General features: G+C 39.2%; 1 protein-coding gene across 3 annotated transcripts in view; it reads right to left on the minus strand.

Annotated features, from left to right (window-relative positions):
- LOC122829795 (zeta-sarcoglycan) overlaps positions 1-19,434 on the minus strand; it is a 319,206-nt gene that overhangs the window by 282,749 nt on the left and 17,023 nt on the right. Inside the window, exon 1 of one of the 3 annotated variants that reach the window (XM_044114644.1) lies at positions 11,768-11,960. The exons of the other annotated variants lie outside the window; for them this stretch is intronic. The gene's annotated coding sequence lies outside the window, so the exon portion shown is untranslated. Of the gene's footprint in view, positions 1-11,767; positions 11,961-19,434 lie in introns of those variants that run through there. 3 annotated transcript variants of the gene reach the window in all.

Here is a 19,434-nt window from a genome sequence, read left to right on the forward strand (position 1 = left end):
AGATATTTTCCTAGACGACTGGTCTTCTTTAATTTTTTTTTTCCCCCCGGTCTGGCAGGCAGACAAGGGGAAATGAAGAAGATAAGGTAGAAGGAAAAGTTCCTGAAGTCAGCCTAGGGGCCGGATAGAGCCTGATTAGGACAGACACTGACTGATTACTATTTGGACTAAGCTTACATCACCAAGCGAGTCTCTGTCTGCGGTCAATTCAATCGATTTTGAAATAGACATCAGTTTAGGTGCGGCCAGGAGGCGGCTGCATTTGTATATAGTAAATGTTCGAACACTAATTTACTGAGTTTGATGCTCGGCTAAGAGTGGATTATGAAGTAAAGTATTCATTCCAGCAAGCATCATTTCAGGCAGAGTCTGTAACTCTATTAACCAGGTTTTATGGGTGTGTTATAATCCCTATTAAACTAATATTACATCACCAAACCATACATCTAAAGCATTATGAACACCAACATGCCAAAGGAATCAGAGTCTTTGACTGTCAAAAAAGAAATCTGTCAAGTTAGCTTGCTTTGGAAATCATATAACGGCATTAATTTTCTTTCTTCAGATTTCTACCAAACTTCATGTCTGTGACAGAGACTTGATGAGGGATGTGTTAGTCAGTGTATGAGTGGTGCACGGACTGCAATCGAATTCTCCAACCTGTCTTTGTGTGTGTGCAACATGAGTCAGTTGTTCTGATTTTCATTCATTAATTAATATTTTATTGGTATTTGCTAACAAAACGTTGCGTGAAGCCCATTGCATAGACTTCTGCATAGGTGATATAAAAATAACTGAGATTCATCACTCCAAACCAGATGGGTTTTATAGAATAAAGAGCTGGAGAGAAAACTGCTTTAGAAAGTCAGATAATTAGATTTTTTGACAAAACATTCAAGCTGAAATTGAGCTCTGTTATGTTGAGTTGAAGAGTGCCTAACTATGATGGAAATTGAAATAATCACGTATTACCAATCCAAATGTAATAGCGTTCTTAAATGTGGACAAAAAGCGTCACTATAAAGTTCGAATTCCTTGTTGACGTTACTTTAAGAGCCAGCATGAGTAAGAGAGCCTGTGGGTGCTGTGTGCTCGGTGATGGGTGAAAGTCTATAATCTGCACGTACGGGCAAATGGGCAGGGAAAGAAAAGAAAAAAAAAACAAAAACATATGCACTACTGTAAAAGCACAGCAAGAAAGTTTAAAAGATTTTCAAGTGTGCAGACTCAAACGTTCACCCCGTATGTCAACAGAATCCCAAAGCACCAGTAACGCAATCGCAGTTCCATATGCAACTCAAAGCGCCCGAAGATATACAGTTACGTGAAAAAAAGCATGAAGGGGCGGCTTCGTAGCGCGTTCAGCCACCTACAGACCGACAAGATGTGGGCAAGTGCAGACGACGACAAGATCAAAATTCGCACACGAACAAACACACTGAAATAAAATCTAATTCACAAACTCCCACTCTGGTGCTCCTGCACACGAAGGGGGATTGCTGCTGGGGGAGCTCTTCCCACATCATGGGCCTCCCTGCAGGGTGGATCGATGCTCAGCTTCCTCGTCTTTTATTGTCAGACAAAAGTCAAGTCACAGTGCAGGACAAACAACAGGTGGAAACCGGGAGGGATGGCAGTGGTAGGAGTATCGTTGTCAGAGACTGAAAGTGATGCATTCTCTTACTTTTCTTTCATGCTGTTGTCAGTTGATCTGGTTTTTTGCACAGTTGCTCTCAAACAATGGTTTTGTATATTCTAGCCAAGGGAAGAGAGGAACATTGATGTAAACAGAATTAATTTATAAACCTGGTTTCAAAAGTTTTGCTTGACTTTATTGAGGCACTAGACAACACAGAAGTCTCTGCAGTTGTTTCTTTTTTAAAACAAAAAAAACTTCCCTATCGTCAAAGCTATTGACAATACAGCTGATATTCTTTTAAAGTGAAAACTAGTCAAAATTGACTACCAAAATCTGGAGAGGGTGTAGTGATCAGACATGAACCTCCAGAGACGCATAAAGACATTTATAAAGTCGGTCTTCTACCCCCTAAAAAACATTGTACGACTTTATTTGAAGGGGTGTGCATAATGTTGACATGACACCGTCATAAACATGAAGGAGTCTTCATGAATGTCTACGACTGTTGTCAGGAAGCGTCAATCAGTAAATAATGACACTTATGATGCAAAGCTGAATATTTCAATGGACTTTTAATTCAAGTTTTAATACAATTTCGTATTAAAAGTGTCATTATTTATCAAATGACACTTCATTCAGTCGTCAAATAAAGTTCAAATCATCTCTATGATTAAAGGACTGCAGTTCAAACCAGATCTTGAAAACTCCTCCTCGAATTGTCTTGAGTTGAAATTATTCCTGTAACAATGTCTTCACAGCAGGTCAGCCCAGCTCTAAAGTTCAGAGAACAGACTCTTAAATACTTTTGTGAGTTAATAAATCACTGAATGGCTCAGCACCAGAATATGTTAAAGATCTATTGTTGTTGTATCAACCTTCCAGGCCATTCAAGTGTTCTGGTTCAGGTCTACCACCCAGAATCAGATCCAAAAAAACAAAGAATTCAGTTCTTATTATCCTCTAGTATGGAGCAAACTTCCAAAAATACTGAAAAGCTCTTCTTCACCTCCAGTAAAACCTTCGCGTTTAGAGCTTTCCTTGATTAATAACAAAAGGAACATCATAAATCGTAAGATGCTTTTTTAGTCTGTCATTGCTTTTCCTTTGTTTTCCCAGTGAAAAGTTAAGTTTTTGTTTCCTTTTTAATCACGTAAAGCACTTAAATTTTCCCTGTTGCTAAAAACGTGCAAAACAAATAAACCCCTTTGCCTTGCCTATCAGGAAATGAGAGAGTGTGAAATGTGACATTATCTCATCTGTTTTCCTCGCTGTATCCAAAGGGGTTCCTCAGGGATCAGAAATGGGATCAGTCCTATTCGTTTATTATTTACATCTGCCATCTCGACTGCAGAGTATCAATGACTAATTTTCAGTTTTGTGGTGGTGATGCTATGACGCACTCACCTCATTACCCTGCAACTACAATAACAAATCATTTATTAGCCACATTTGATCTGTGAAAGCAGGCACAAATTTTGCTAGTTTCTGTCATCTTCTCCAGACTCCTTTACCACTTGGTAAATGAGTCTAAATCTTAATGGATTTTCCCAGGTAAGCAAATTATTAAAAAAGCCTTTGGAAGATCAAATGATAGTTAGCAGAAATGCACATATTAGCCAGCATTTTTAAAAAAGATTACAGTAAGTATAGCGACATGGCAAGAAGATCAAACTTCTTTTTTTTTTTTTTTCCAGTTTTGTGAGAGGAATGTATTGAAACTCTTTTACCAGCATAAGAGCAAAAAAAAGATCGTAAAACAAGGCAGGAGAGCCGTGGAGACCGATACGGGAGACAACGAAGACACAAATGAAACAGTCCCGAGTCAGTTTCTACAGGAAAACGCCGTGGAGCTCTGAAACCACAAATTTAGGGTGATTGATTCTAATTTCAGCAGACCTGCCTCCCCTGATCCTCACCTTCCATAAAGCACGCAACGCTTGTGGAGCGACCGAAGGGAAGAGCCGCTTTATCATTTGGAGCCGTATCCCGCTTCATTATCCTTGAAATAGTGCCCCGCAGACGGCATTGAACTAATTTTCACAAACAAACTTGATCAATTTTTGCCATCGGCTGCCTGAAACGGATTGGACGACGCAGAAACAGTAAGTGGAAGCAGCCGCCCCGGTTGTGTGTCCTGCGATAAAACAACAGCCCCAGACCCCAGCTGAGCTTGATAATCTAGCAACCTGCAACAAAGACACACCGGCATGCAGTTTGCACTGTTAATTTAAAAAAAAAAAAAAAAAAAAAAAAGAAAAGAAAGAAAAAGGGGGGGAAAGTATTTCATGATGAATGTACTCCCCAGCTCATGAGTTACCTCTGAAGGAGTGTAAATTAATGCGTCTTCCAAAGCTGCTCCTTAAAGCTGAAGGCCTTAGTCAGCAGCCGACTTACACCGTTCCCCAGAGTCCCTTTCTACGTTTCAGACTCAGCCGTCCTAATCAGACGAGGGCCTGAGAGGATGCTGCATCCGCCATGTCGACACGCGCTCCTTAATGAATGCCAATTTTGGACCGCATCCTGGTTCCAGCACCAGGTAGTCCAGAGCATCAAAATGAATAATAATAATGTCTTTCTCAGTATTAATTCTAACGGAGATGTCCTACTTCCACAAACAGCAGTGGGATACCGATGCTCAAACATAAGCCTTTTATTTATTTATAATCTGGAAATGTACTAAGTATATCTTAGCAAACAGTGCATGTTGTGCACGTCGTTTGAAAAGCAGAAAAAAAAGGTTCCCAAATCTTAAAGGAATGTATGAGAACTCTGAAAGAAACTTCTTCTTTTTTTAAGCTTTTGACCAATGTTAGCTTTGTAAAGTAAGGGCCATTGTAGTGGAGGCACTATAGCGCCACCTGTCTTAAAAAAAAAAAAAAAAGTAAAATATTATAACAGCAGTGCAATCTCACACTGAAAATGTTGCATCAGATTTACATATCTAAAATGAGAGTTTGTTTTATTTTTTTTATGATTATTACATTCCTTCTTGTTCTTCCCACAGCCTCGCTGGTCATGGTTTCAGTTCTGTTTAAACTTTTATTGATCAAACATTAAATATGGGAAAGTAGCCATTTTCTTTTCACAAACTACCGACATGTGGTTTTTTTTTTCCTTACTATTATTAATATTTGCAGAAAGGCTCTGCAGTGCTACGAAGTGCTACGAATGCTTTTGAGGGAAATCCTGTCCCTGTATGACCAAAGCAAGAGTTTTGTCCACATTCTTGACACAAAGTCAAGATGATGTCAAGTACAGAAGGGTGTAAGATTTTGGGTTCCAAGTATATCGTTTTTTTTTTTTCTTTTGCAGATGATGTTCACATTTTTCAAGCCTAGACATTGCGAGTGCGGTTTTTTTGCGCGTGTAAAGTGGATGGGACTGGGGTCAGTTTGTCCGAATGGCAGCTCACTGCACCGCAAATTTAAAAGTGTTAAAATGTTCTGGTGTTAGTGGATTTTGTTCAAAATATGTAACTCTTGGACGTATAATATTAGTAGTTAAAAATCAAGAGTGAAAATAAAGTGTTATTATATAACTCTTGACTATTTAAGGAGAGTTCACCGACTCCGCCCCCAGAATCACAGGTTTCCAAAGCAAACATTCAGAATTTGTTCCCACATGGGTGAGTTTTTTTCTTAAATGGTTTTAATTATTATTAATTTGAGTTGAAACCAGGCTGTGTGATACCACATTGCTTATGTGGCTCATGTGCATCCAATTATCCAGGATAATTTGGGCATCCTGGATTTTAATCAGATAAAGGTGGATTGCTCTCTCCTGGTCAACACTCTTTGGATCTTCGTTTCTTTATCCATTAGTAATGGTAGAATGGATAAGACTGAGCTGAATCGTCTGCAGATGAATGGCCACTGCTTTGGTTTTTCTTAATGAGGAAAGAAAACCCCAAGAGAAACGCCGACACTCTTCACAAACACGGCCATCTTAGAGTCTAGAGCTACTCATTTCTTTCTCTGGTCTCTACGTCTGTAAGGGACGCTAACAGAGCTAGTTGATGAGGCTCTTCATCACGCTGAAGAATAGGAGGCATGTGATCGGGTTTACGAGGAGGCTTCGTCCAATATCATTGACAGGAAACAGTGGAACACAAACTATTTTTTGCATTTTACTGGAGATGCAAGTGGAAAAAAATTTGACGTTTGTGAGGTTTGCTGAAACAATACAGAGGCGTAACGAAGCCTGACCGTTTCGTTAAAGACAGACGTCTTGACTTCCTGGTAAAGTTACGTTTTGAACTCAAGGTCACTTCCAGTAATACAAAATTCAACCACTATAAGGCAGCGTTGCTTTATAAATTACGCTGCTTTGAACGGCACTCTACGGTAAACTAACGAATCTGTCTTTAAATATGTGTTCTAAAATATAATTACGTTTTAACAAATTACCTGATCCTTTTTAACAGCTGGATTTCTCAGATTTCTTAATTAAACAGAACAATACAGTCAACATTTCCCATTAAGGAGGAGTTTATTTTCACATTTTACGTCAGAAGAAATGGACTCAGAAAAGTTGCTTGCGGCGTATTGGAAATAGAAAGCATAATTAAAGAAATGAGAGGTGGAAGCTCTGTCCCCAAGGAATCGCAGGAGAGGAAATAAAGAACAGAGCTGGGAGATGAAAGCCAAAACGAATGAGAGTCTGGCCCTTGAGATTTGATTTTATTTATTTTTTCACAAAAAAAAAAAAAAAAAAAAGACTTTGTTATTCACCAGTCATTAATGATTGGGAAAAAAAATGGTATCAGTTAAATTAATCATCCTTTGATCAAATTGTTTTTTTCAGGGACACCTTTAACAGTGGGTGTGGTAGAGCAAGCAGTGAAGACAGCACAAAGAAAGAAAAACAAAATGATTGATGTTTTTACAACACAGTATGACAAGCTAAAAAATAAATAATTAAGATAAACTCAAAATAAACTTTGATAAGGATTTTAAGTAATTAACCTCATAATTCTTTATGCGTTCTTCATTTAGTTTATAAATCACTGAATGGTTTAGCACCACAATACATTAAAGATTTGCTGCTGTTGTATCAACCTTCCAGACCTCTCAGGTCTTCTGGTTCTGGTTCTGCTCTGCATCCCCAGAACCAGAACCAAATGAGGAGAAGCAGCATTTAGCATCTATGCACCAAAAATCTGGAACAAACTTCCAGAAAACTGTAAAACAGCTGAAACACTGACTTCCTTTAAATCTCAACTAAAACCCCACTTGTTTAGAGTTGTATTTGAAACGTAATCAATTGCAAATTTATTGACGGAATCTGACTTGATATTGTTTATATTGTTGATTATATGTTGCATTGCTTTTGTGTTTCATTTGGTGTAAAGCACTTTGAAATGCCTTGCTGCTGAAATGTGCTATACAAATAAAGTTTGATTGATTGATTGATTGATTGATTGAATACTTTACATATTACAAATCTGATTTATGCATAATTCACAGGGCAAGGTTTTATGACAATTTTTGTCCCAATTTTTCCCTTCCAACAATCTTAAAATGCCCTGATTGTCGACATGGCTTTTAAGATAATATAAAGGGATATTCTTGCCATGTGCGGAGTGTTAAGGCTGATCTGGTTTACTAGAAAGGACGTCGGAACCACTCCGGTCTAAAATTGCGGATATTCAGCGTGTTGGATCGTTTCGGCCGCAACGTAATAAACCAGCAAAGGTAAGGTGGACGTTGGACACAACTTCTTCTATTGTTCTGCTAAACATAGTCCACAAACTATGGCCATTGCTTCTTCCCAGTCGGCCATGTATCATTACTCTGAACTCTCTTTTCTTTCCTCGAGAGATTTTGCAAGATTTCCAAAACTTGCTTTCCCTCGTGTGTGTGTGTGTGTGTGTGTGGTCTCTCAGGTTCTGAAAACTCTGAAAGTTTAAAATATTTCCGTGTGAGCCAGGCATTAAACTGTATCCTGATAACATCGTATAAATACAGTGAACCCTCGCTATAATGCGTTTCACCTTTCACGGCCTCGCGCAGAGTTTTTTGTGTAGTTTTTTTTTTTTTTTTCCACAATGCATTGTGTTCTGCGACCTGATTGGCTAAACAGTCTACGCACTTCTTCTCTATCTGTGTGCCAATAACGTTACGGTATTTAAATATACGTAATAAAACTTGGCAAATGTTTTTGCTCAGAAGAAAAAAAAAGAGCAAAAACAATGTTCTTCTTTTGGAAAAAAAAACAAAAAACAAAAAAAACACACACACACACACACCTGCACCATGGACTTCAGAAGAAAAAGACACTAGAGAGCACAGTCACAGTCAGAGGAACAGAGAAATATGAGAGTCATAATTTGTCCTACTGTACTTCGTATTGATTACTAAAATGATTATTTTACTGTAGTTATTTGTAAGAAAGCGTTCTATTTGTTTAAAAAAAAATTCCTAGGCCTGAAAACAGATTTTGTTCTTTGGTTTCAATGTAGAGTATTTAATTATGCTGTACAATAATTGTAAAAAAAACAAAGGTAACTACTTCACGGATTTTGACGTGATCACAGGTTCTTTTTGGAAGCTAACCCCGGCGGAAAACGAGGGTTCACTGTATACAGAATGCTCTAATAATTAAATGCAAAGTCAGCAGCTATACGGCAACATTGAGAAAACAGATAACAGAGAAAGTCAAGACAGCGAATAGCGGGACAATGATTACTGCAACAAGATACATGCGAGACTAATTAACAGAATATATTACAGCTTGACTGGTTTGACCACTGTAATCATGCACAAGAAAGAAAAAAAACAAAACAAAGAAGCCAAGAACTACAGAACTCAGGACAAAGTTAAAAAAGCTAAACTCAGTCTTACAGAACATGGTGGACTTTATTTTATGATTAAATATATGCAGCACTCAATTTTGAGCCAAGTTATGAAAGTCATATTTCAGAACTCTCATGCAAACTGCACCACAGCTCCATGTAGCGATCGCTCAACACCAGAGGGAAACGGGACGGAGAACTGGATCTGCTTATATTCCAAAACTGAAAGCAGTGTCAACGCCCCAAATAACTGGTTGAGGCAATAATCACAGAATAACACATATGACTTTGAGAACATGCAACCATTTGTTACGTTTAAGGTTTTTGTCTCATTCTTTAGTAGCTAGACAGACAGAGGAGGGGAGAACATAAATGACCCAGGACTAGGAATTGAACCCGGGAGAGCTGCGACTCAGACTGTGGCCTCTATTTATGGTGTGCCTGCTAAACCACCAAGTCAAATATTGAATTAAGAAAAATTGGTTAAATACTGGGAGTTTTACTGTTGTACTGGGACTGATTGCTAACCGAGTGCAGCTGTGAAGGTAGAGGAGAAGGCAGGCTGAGGGAGAGAGGAACACACGGGAGTAGAGTAGCAGGCGACATTTGCCGCATGTCTTCCCCCCTCTCCTGTCAGCCTACTGTCATATAAGGGACACTAGAGCCCACAAAAAGACCCCCTGGTGGGGAAAAAAAATAAAAATAAAAAAATAACTAACAGGCTGAATAAAAGTAAAATACAAACAAGGCTGATCTAATCGAAACACAAAGTAATTAGGACAAAACACAGAAAACAAATGATCAAAGCTATAAGCAGAACGAACATGAGGGAGTGGTTATCCCCGCGTCTTGTGTACCATTTTCTACCAGACTGTTTCCTTCCACTTAACTTTCCACTAATTTGCTTGTATATCCACAGCACTTTGTAAACACCCACGTTTTTTGGTTTATTGCTCTTCTACAGGGTGTCTTTTTACAGTCTGTGAATTCAGCAGCCTCCCTCTTATTTTTGTAGGCCATAACATTGCAACAGCACAGAGCCGGCCCAGGCATCCTTAGGGCCTTCAAACCTACAGGGCCTCTTCCCCCAAGTCCAACGCAATTTCCCAGAAGTCAGTTTTATAAATCATGTTTACATATGAATCAAATTTGAATTTGCTATATATTTCCAAGTACAAGTCGGATCTGGCTGTTGTGCAAATTGCCTTGAGACGACATTTGTTGTGAATCTAATGAATAAGTTGAACTCTGAATTGGTCCAAATAAGTCAGTCGAACCAGTCTCATGAACTTTACGAGGCTCACGACTGCGGTGAGAGTTATCAAATTCCTTACCCAACCATAACTGGGCACTTTATGCACAAAAGTCTTCAAATTATGTAACTGTTTGTGGTTGTTATTGTCACGTCGTTGCTGTTAAGATAACTCCAATGAAGAGAGAAACGATAAGTGGAGCTCGCGTACAGACTGTGGTAAACACCCACAGCGACAAATTTATGGCGAGAGGACAGGGTAATAAATTAGACATATCCTTTTGTCAGAGGGCAGCGATGACTGACTGCTAATGCACAGAAATAGACTACTGCCTTCGAGTGAGAGTGGGTGTCTGGAAAGAGGGAATCTGGCAGTCTTAGTTGAACATGCAAGACAGAGAGAGGGAGACAGAAGTGACAAGGGGTGATGAAGACAGATTTAAACTGAGAAGGAAAAAAAGTACCTCATGGGGAGTCGCCATGGGGAAGGAATATGGGGAAGGAAACTGGCACTAAAGACAGATAAGTGAGGGAAGTAAATAAAGGAGAATGACGGCGATTTACAGATGTAAGGTTAGAAAATGTCAAATATATTCAAATGAGGCAGAGGGAGAGAGCAGCAGTAGGGGGAAGAGGTAGGTTTGAGGCGAAATCGCAAAGTGAAGAGTGAAAGACTGAGGACAACTGCGCACCGGCTGACATATCGATCGATGTGGTGACCACCCTCCCATCGCTTCCCACTGATACCAGCATGGATCTGCTGTGACAGGCTTCAAACCACACAGGTGACCAGGCACTCGAAACAAAACAAACAAAAAAAAACAAACAAAAAAAACACCCATGTCCGCACAGCTGCAGCTCCAGTAACCACACTGCCGGTATAGGGCCATATGCTAGAAGCACTTGTTGTTTTGTTATTTTTTTGGGGGGGAGGGTCCACTTCAAGCAAGAGGCTCACATGCGACACTTGAGCTGATTTCTAGGGGGCAGTGTGGGGACGCCGTCCTTTGTGTTCATTGATCCAGACCAAGAAAAGTCAGACTGTGAAAGATTCATGGCTCGACCACACACACACACACACACACACACACACACACACACACACTTGGTCCTCTGATCCCATCTGTGTGTGTTTGTGTGTCAGGGTGGGAAGACGAATGGATGACAGGAGTCAGGAAGGTGGTGGAATGGATGAAAGAAAGATTGGATGGGAAAAGAGGATGAGGTAAAGGAAAGAGCAATAGGTGTGTGTGTGTGTGGAGGGGGGGGAGAAGGTGGGCTTTTGTGCAAAGGCAGACACAAGGGTAAAGTGGAGGAGAGAAAATGCAAAAAAAAAAAAAAAAAAAAAAAAAAAGGAAAAAAACCCACAGGGGAGGGAAGATAGAGAGCAGGGATGGAGAGAAAAGTAAATGAGAGGAAGGGAAGAGAGAGGAGTGCCGGCTGACATATTTACAGGATAAGACTAAATCGTCTGTCATGTCTAAATGCATGCTAGATTAAAGTGGGACCTTCTGCCGGCGTGCGTGTGTGTGTGTGTGTGTGTCTATGTGTGGTCTAAAAGCCATCCCCACTCAAGGCTAAACCTATATAGATCATATCCCAATCATCATATTACTGGCTTCAGCTGAAGATAGAAAAGGGGGAGATGTGAACACAACGGTTTAGTGGCCTCACACACACGCACGGGTGCATACACACTCCTTGGTTCTAATCTTTCTTTTGTGGTATTTTTGCAACCTCTTCCTTATCGCTTCGACATCTTGAGATCGACCCTTTGCCAATAACAGAGAAACCAAAACGTTTCAGAATTGTACAGAAAGGAAAGTACTCCATCCCTCAGTTTTAAAAGTACTTGTTGAAATAAAATTATACTTGTCTGAAAGCCCACAGTCATTAGTGCACAAAAAAAACCCAAAAAAAACCCAGAAATTGAAAGGCCTTAGAATATCCCACACTGTTCTCTAGCTACTGACACACCTGATGCAGATGTGCAGAAGAAGCCAAACCAATTTAGTTTTTCTGCAATAACACAACGTTACACTAAAGATGCACAAATATCCCACCTTATTTTGAATATACTTACCTAGCAAGGCATTTAATTCCGTGCTAAGATCGTCACGAAATGCGGTAAGAGGTGGTGAGGCTGACGCAGAGGACCCAGGTCGAAGTGAATAAAGATGATTCAATGGTGAAATGCAAATCCAAAATCCAGGCAGCACAGATAAGCAGACACTAAAAGCTCAGCGCTGGTAGCAGCTGGTATAACTGAACCGACGTGACAGATACAATAAAGACCCCATGAAGACAGAAACACAGGTGGCATTAAATACACAGAGAGTAATCAGGGAATGAGACACACCTGGGAACAATCTCAGACAACACAGACTCAAAAGGCACAGGAACCTAAAATAAACACACGGAAAAACTCAAATCCTCACAAGGATGTATTTATTCTAACCAAAAACCCCTGACACCACACTTAAAAGGAGCCCTTTTTGCAATAGGACGGCACTTGCACATCTCCACGTTTCTGAAAGTTCAGGATTCCAAAGAGAACGCCCTTTGACCCTTGCTCTTTGCACAATCTCTCTCGATCCTCCGGAGCCATGAATTTTCTTTTTGAGTTCTCTGCTCTTAAGCTCTCCCCACAAGATGAGGATTTGGCTACGTTTTCTTCTACATAAAAAGAAGTGAGATTTTGTGTGAAGAGTTTTTTTTGTTTGTTTTGTTTTGGGGTTTTTTGCTGACTGACTCGTGTTGATCCACATTGAGTTTGCTCTCAGAGGCCAATAGACTTTTAAATAAAAATGTCCTGGGTGTTTCAAAGAGCTTTTCAACTATTAACCAAGCATAGAAAACAGATGGTAATTACAGGAGTCCGTAATACTCAGTTTCCAATGACCTTTGAAAGAGAAACTGATCTAATTGAAAGGTGAATAGATGTTTTCTTTAATGATTTTTCTCACTTAAGATCAACACAATGCCTTACTTCTGTTTCCTCTCATATTTCCCATTTTGAAGAACTGGGCCATGTATCTCAAGAAACAGGTTGTCATAGTTTACTATGATAACCTGAATACAGGTGAAGTACAAATTGATATACATAATTGCGTTGTGTTTATTTAATGGCAAATAATTGTGGAAACAATGTTTTGAGGTGAGATTTGTTCCCCCTGCCCCTGAAAATAATTTTGTCTTTTTTCTGTACAATTAAGCTGCTGAATTGGATTTTGTGTGTGTGTAATAAAGCATGTGGTTGTGGGACAATCTCAGCTAACACATCTGCTCACTGATAAAGACAGTTTCAATTTAAAGAGGATGTAGTTTCTGTTTTTAATGGCTGCTTGAAAAATAAAATGTCAATATTAAATGTTTATCCGATATTTGCCCTATGGAAGCCTTAAATGTGATTACAGGTTTAAAACATTTGTGGGACAATCTCAAGACTGAAACATCTGCTCACTGAAAAAGCACACCAAGTAAACAAGAAGGTAGAAAATGGGGGCTTGAATTGATCCAGAGAAACAGACACAATTAAACAGAAGAAAAGCTTTCCCACATGCAGAATGTTGTCAAATAGTTTCTGCTGTAAGGTATTTTTTCTTCAAAAACAAAAAGTATCTTAAAAGGTGTAACACTGTATCTAGATTTCTGTTCTTGCAGAAACATATAAAGTCACTATGCTTTTCCCCTCCCCCCCAATCACGGACCACAGAGAAGTGAATGAAGCCCGCTCCTTCAATCACTGCCCTTCATGACAAAGTATTTTTTTAAAAGCAAGGAAGTCTCTTTATGATTTACATTATTACTTTTTATTTTTCAAAGGAGCCGGTTTCTTTCCTGTGACATCAGTTATGGATGGATTTAATACAATAGAGCTCGGGAGCTTTTAAAGAAATCTGTAAGTGGTGCGGAGATGAATGCCATTCATAAGTAAGTTCGGCTCAAAACTAAAAGACAAGCTTTAAGTACCGAAGTCAGGCGCTCCGAAGGTAGCAATTTGTATTTGTCTGACAGTGAGTTGGTAGAGATAAACAGAGAGCAAGGAGGAAAAAGTCAAAAGCGTAGCGTCTTTCAGTCTTGAATTTGCGTCTTTTTTTATTTTTCTCCTCTCCAAAGGGTCTTTTTGTGGGCTCTAGTGTCCCTTATTTGAAAGTAGCCTGACAGGAAAGGGGGGAAGACATGCGATAAATATCAAAGGGTCTGGGAATTGAACCCTCGACGGCCGCATCAAGGACTCAAGGCCTCCAAACGTGGGTTACGCTGTCCCCTACGGCACCACAGCACGCCCCTGAATTTGCGTCTTTAAGACTTGCTGCAGTGTTTACCTTGAGTAAAAGAAACTACGTTTCCTCTCCCTCAGCCCTCCACACCCCACAACCTGCATGTGCTGCTGTTTTGGTTGCCTAGAGACAGAAGTACCACACCTGCGCCTTTTTAAAACGTCCACCAGACACTCCACCTCGTCCTCAAAAGCAAAGACTCTTGCAGAAATACAGATGTAAGTGCACGGCACATTCCTGGCTGAAGAGCGTCAGTAAGGATGAATAAAAAGGCAAGTGTTAAAAATTTGTCGGCGGATCTCCTCAGTGGCATCAAATAGCGTGAATCCGGAGAATGGCGGTGCAGACGAATCAGAGCTCGGAAGCCCAAAGCATCAGAGTCACAGTTCTTCATCCCCCAATCGGCTCCTGAGGTTGAAATGGTGGAACGTCATGATTGGTCCGGTTTCCTGTTGTGCTTTTAGTAGAACATTGTGGTTGAGTTGATTGTTTAGGAACGGTGAGGTTGAAGGATCATTAGTTTAATAAACGGTAGTATTACCTAATATGATATAAATGACCATTTAAAGAACAAATAATGCTAATAGACAAACAGTAAATTAAAGATTTTTCTGGTTTTAAACAATTGTTTGGGTTTTCTATGCGTTTTATTTAAAAATGTTGATATTTTTAGGAATCCAGTGTTCAGTTTGACAAGTTGAGCAAGGTTTTGGGAGTAAAAATTTTTTTACATCTACTTCAATGACATGATAGTGAAATATTGCTACTTTTACTTAAGTAAAAAATTCTGGGTACTCAAAGCACTGTGAGAAATTTCAAGAACAAACACATTTTAACCAAATATGCACAAGAGACAGATTTCAATCCTGGCCTTTATTTGGATAAATATTTTTTGTATTAGTCTTTAAAATACCAGAATTTGCACGTTGCTTCACGTCTGGCTGTCTGCTGATGTGGTTTTAAAATATTAAATCAGGTGTTAGGATCAGTGGCTCGGTGCTTGAGTAGCCTTTTTACCAAACTTAATTTAAAGCTAAGGTATTTTCTTGAACGGTTACTAAACTGAATTTGTTTTAAATCCTTTGCTCTGACAAGTAATACCCATTCCATGAATTCTCTAACTCATCTGTGTTTCAAAGTAAGATGTGTTGCTTTTGATAAATATTTACCGCCTTCTTTTGCATATTTTCTTGGAAGAAATGTAGTTAAGCTAAGCTACAAGAAAAGCTATATGCCTTACATGCTGCACCTTTGCAGCACTGACATTTTCTCAAACATTGCAACAACAACCCAAAAATACCATGACTTAAAATCACACTATGCTATGCAGACACTCTGTCTGACATGATGAAGATCCACACTTATCTGCATGCCGAATGCTTTGAGTGGCTACAACTGATGGCAGCTTGGCCTAATTTCTTATCTTTTTAAACTTCATTGTACGTTCTTTTGGGTTTTATCCTCTTTTATTCCTTTTTTATCTGTTTTACCAAATGGTTATTGTATACAAAACCATTTATTTTTATCATATTATCAAATTGAGCTAACAATTTGACCACATAGGGCCACCTTGGATCGTTATCTGGATGGTATCATTGTGGTAACAGGAGGATGGTTCATCCAGAAATAGCTAAAACTGTTTATTCACCTTCCATGATAATGAACATTATTTGATAGATGTGACAAGATTAGGTTTTTATGAAATGTGCTTACTTTCTTTATGTTTAAACCCATGCAACATAAGATAAGAAACGATGCGAGAGCAGCTTTATCATCGTCTACTTTTTATGCATATTAAAGCTTCTTTGTCCCTCGAATTTTCCACTTCAGATGATTTCATCATGTTTGTTTACTCCTGAAGCTCAAGCATTCATAATCTCAGTAATCATAATCTTCAGATGTCATCACAGTTTGTAGCGGGTAAAATAAAATATAAAAAAAACAGAGGGAAAACTTGGTTAAGACTTGTGCCAATGTTTCTCACTGTGGCAGGATGTGATGATATTCCACATTTTAAATGACAGCACTGATCCATAGAGTGAAAGAGCCACTAAAAAATGTTTGTGCTGCATCTAAGAAAAAACTCAGAAGGTTAGCATTTTTATAAAGCTCGCAAAGAATGAACAGCTCACACCAAATCATTGGGAGACAAAAAGAGGGGTGCCTATATATGCCCACAAACCCACAAGCAGGTTTCAGACTGACACACGCTGCTGCATGCTATACAGTCACACACACACACACGCATACACACACACACACACAGAGCATCAAAAGTAGGTAAAAGGACAAGATCAAGGGAATCTCTGCACTGGAAAGAAATGCCATCACAACACTGGAAGAGAATAAGTGTTTAATGTGAAGAAGGAAAGGGAATGAGTTATTATCCCTCGACTTATTTTCTGATTTAAGGAATGAGAGACACGTGATCTGTCCGTCTTTTGACAAAAGCAATACATAGCGCTATTTCCCGGCTTAACAAGTGCAGAAGTAATAAGGCCGAGTTACAGTGATTGTATCGAGTACTTTGTGTTTAACAAGCGTTCCTCTGCACAAAGATGCCTGAGCCGCAGCTTCGCTTGTTCATCTGGTATACCTACTTTATTGATGTCTGAAGGGAAGATTGATTACAGTGTTTTTCCAAACAGAAAGGTTAACTCTCTCCAGCGTATGTGTGTGTATATATATATATATATATATTCAGGATACAGCCTTTACCTGCCCAGTAAGCGATGCCCAATGTCAGAGGAGGAGGCACGAGGTTGAGTGCCTCATAAAAACCTTAGTTCCAGTTTTAACCTTTTCAAATTTTGCCAGCTTTGAACATCTTGAGATTTAGAATATTGCCCTTTCCTCTTTTGCAAAATAATTCAAGATTAGTGAGACCAGATGAAACCACGCCAAATATTTTTTAATTGCATTCAGTTCTGCACTTTATCCAGCCCATTGTAATGTAGGACTATACTGCTCTGCATTATTACTTAATAGTTCCGGCTCTTGGTTTAGGATCGCTGTCCCAGTGAGAATTTGTGTCTTACTATTATTAGTTTTGGTTATTTTTGGTTGATTATTTACAATCAATCTATAATTGAGCAATGTAATTTTAGACAGTATTTATTGTATAACCTAGCCATGCTTTCTGCTGTGTTCATTGATCTAAGCTCGTCTAAGCTCTTGATAAAACAGTTTATCTACACTGAGATTGAATCACACACAAGTGGACTCCATGTTGATAACCATGTGACGTCTAAAGACAATTGGTAGCGCTTGATTTTATTTAGGAGTATTTATTTGTTTACTTTTTAATGTTTGACATTAAGGTAGAGTTATTACCTCTGACTTCGACTGAATGACCAATTCTGTCATAAAGAGAAAATCTAATATGATTTATCATGCATGTTATCTAGTGTGAGATAAAAAGTGGCGTCTTGTCGGCTCTTACCCAAGACTTTGTCCACCCGAAGAGTCTTTGAATTCCTCATCGGGGCCCCGTTCAAAGATTTGTTTTGTCGGGAAATAAACTCCTGTGTGAAACATTCCAATCATTATTTCTTTCTTTGTTTGCAGCCGGCATGCAAGTGTTGCTCTGTTTGTCTTTCATGTTGCTTCATTCAAAAGATTAAGGGGGGACTCTACCATATGCTCAGCTGCTTGCATAATTCATGCTGTTATAAATCAACTTGTATCTGTCAGGAACGGTGACTTCAGGAAGAAGGTGAATCCAGATGCAGCTTAGTTCGAAAAGTAAAATGACTTTTATTTTCTCAAGACTGGTACCTCTCCTATGTACATGTTCTTAAACTTCACTAATAGAGCAGCGAGCTACGCAGATGATCCCACAAACACCGGGGACAACCGGAGAACTTAAATACACTGGAACAAACACAATCAAGAAAACGAAACAGCTGAGATAATCACGTACAGGTGGCGGCCGTAACGAGACCTAATTAGAACGAAAAAAACACACCTCATCACAGTATCGCACTGAAAAATCTAAACTTACAGACGTAATGCAGCAGCAGTTTATTTTCTGAACAAAATTAGTTTTAAAGCTACAGCAGGTAACTTTTATTTGACAAGAAATGTTAATTGTTTTTGCATATTTGATCAACTATTTCTATGTGGGGAAAAATAGAGCTCTTCTTTCTTCTGTCTGTGGTTCTACAGCCATTTGCAGAAATACAAGACTTGGTGAAAAACAACCAATCAGAGCCAGGAGGAGGTACTTAGCGCTGGTAATCAAGCTTGTGCACGTGCTGTTCAAAATTGCTGTTTTGTAACAGCTCTGCTAACGACAGAGAAACAGCTTACAGTTACAGGAAAACTGTTTACCCATGGTCATCGTTGGCTACGCTAACTAGCATTTTACAGCTAGCTGTGCTATATGGAGGGAGCTGGAGCTTAGCAGGAAGCAAAGGATTTTTTTTTTCCCTCACAGATTGTCCATCTCATATTATAAAGTCATTACACAGTGGCAGTTTTAGCAAATATGTAAAAACATATTGTAAAAGTTACCCAGTGCATTTTTTACAGCAGTAACAAGTAAATGACATCTGTTTGTGCTGCCTGTCAGTCGCTGTAGCTGATAAAACTCAGCCGTCCCTCTGGAAAGCACAGAAGGATTTTATTTTTTCAAATCCCCTCCAGAGTTTAGGTCAGGATGAAGAACGCTGCCAATGTTGCGGATGTTTCAAGGGCTTAGTGGGTCTTGTACGTTTCTTTTTTGTTTGTTTGTTTTCACTGTTTTGGACTTCTGCTCCATTATGGCCATTCTGTCCTTCACTTTCTCTCTGCCTTGAACTCTGCAAAAAAAAAAAGAACTTGGCTCTACAACCATTCCTGTGCGCCATTTTTATCTCTGCTGTTTTCTTGCTTCCCTCTGTCTGTCCCCTTTCTATTACTGCATTATCATCACTTTCCATCTGGGGCTCTCTGAGGCGAAACACACTGCTCCGTCCTCTTCTCCGTCACTCCATTTCCATCTATCCTTCACTTTCTCACCTCTGAATTGGGGAGACGGGCAGAGGAAAAGAGCCTGCCTCATTTTACTTCATTTCTGCTTCATTTCTCTTTCACGTTCTTGCCTTTTTTTTTTTTTTTGCAAGGATTTTTTTTTCATTATCTCTATAGCTCGCTAATGTATAATTTCACTACCTCTATTGCTGTCGCTCTTTTTATTCAGAAGTAACTTTGCTTTTAAAGACCATTTTGGATATTTTAAATAGATAAAACGGAACTTCTGAAAACCGTTATAAAATATAATCTCTTCGTTTTTATTCATAAGTAGAGATGTCTCCAGCTCACCACGGTAGATGAAACACAGGATCGGATTCAAGTGAACGAGATGACATTTTGAGGAATGTTTTATCAAAACTAAAACTTCATGTCTACTACACGTGTGCACTGCTCCAGAATCAATGAAAATATGACTCAACTATTGCAGCATTGTAATGACTCAATGAATTAC

Source organism: Gambusia affinis, linkage group LG04 (assembly GCF_019740435.1).
Source record: "Gambusia affinis linkage group LG04, SWU_Gaff_1.0, whole genome shotgun sequence".
Lineage (NCBI taxonomy): Eukaryota > Metazoa > Chordata > Actinopteri > Cyprinodontiformes > Poeciliidae > Gambusia > Gambusia affinis.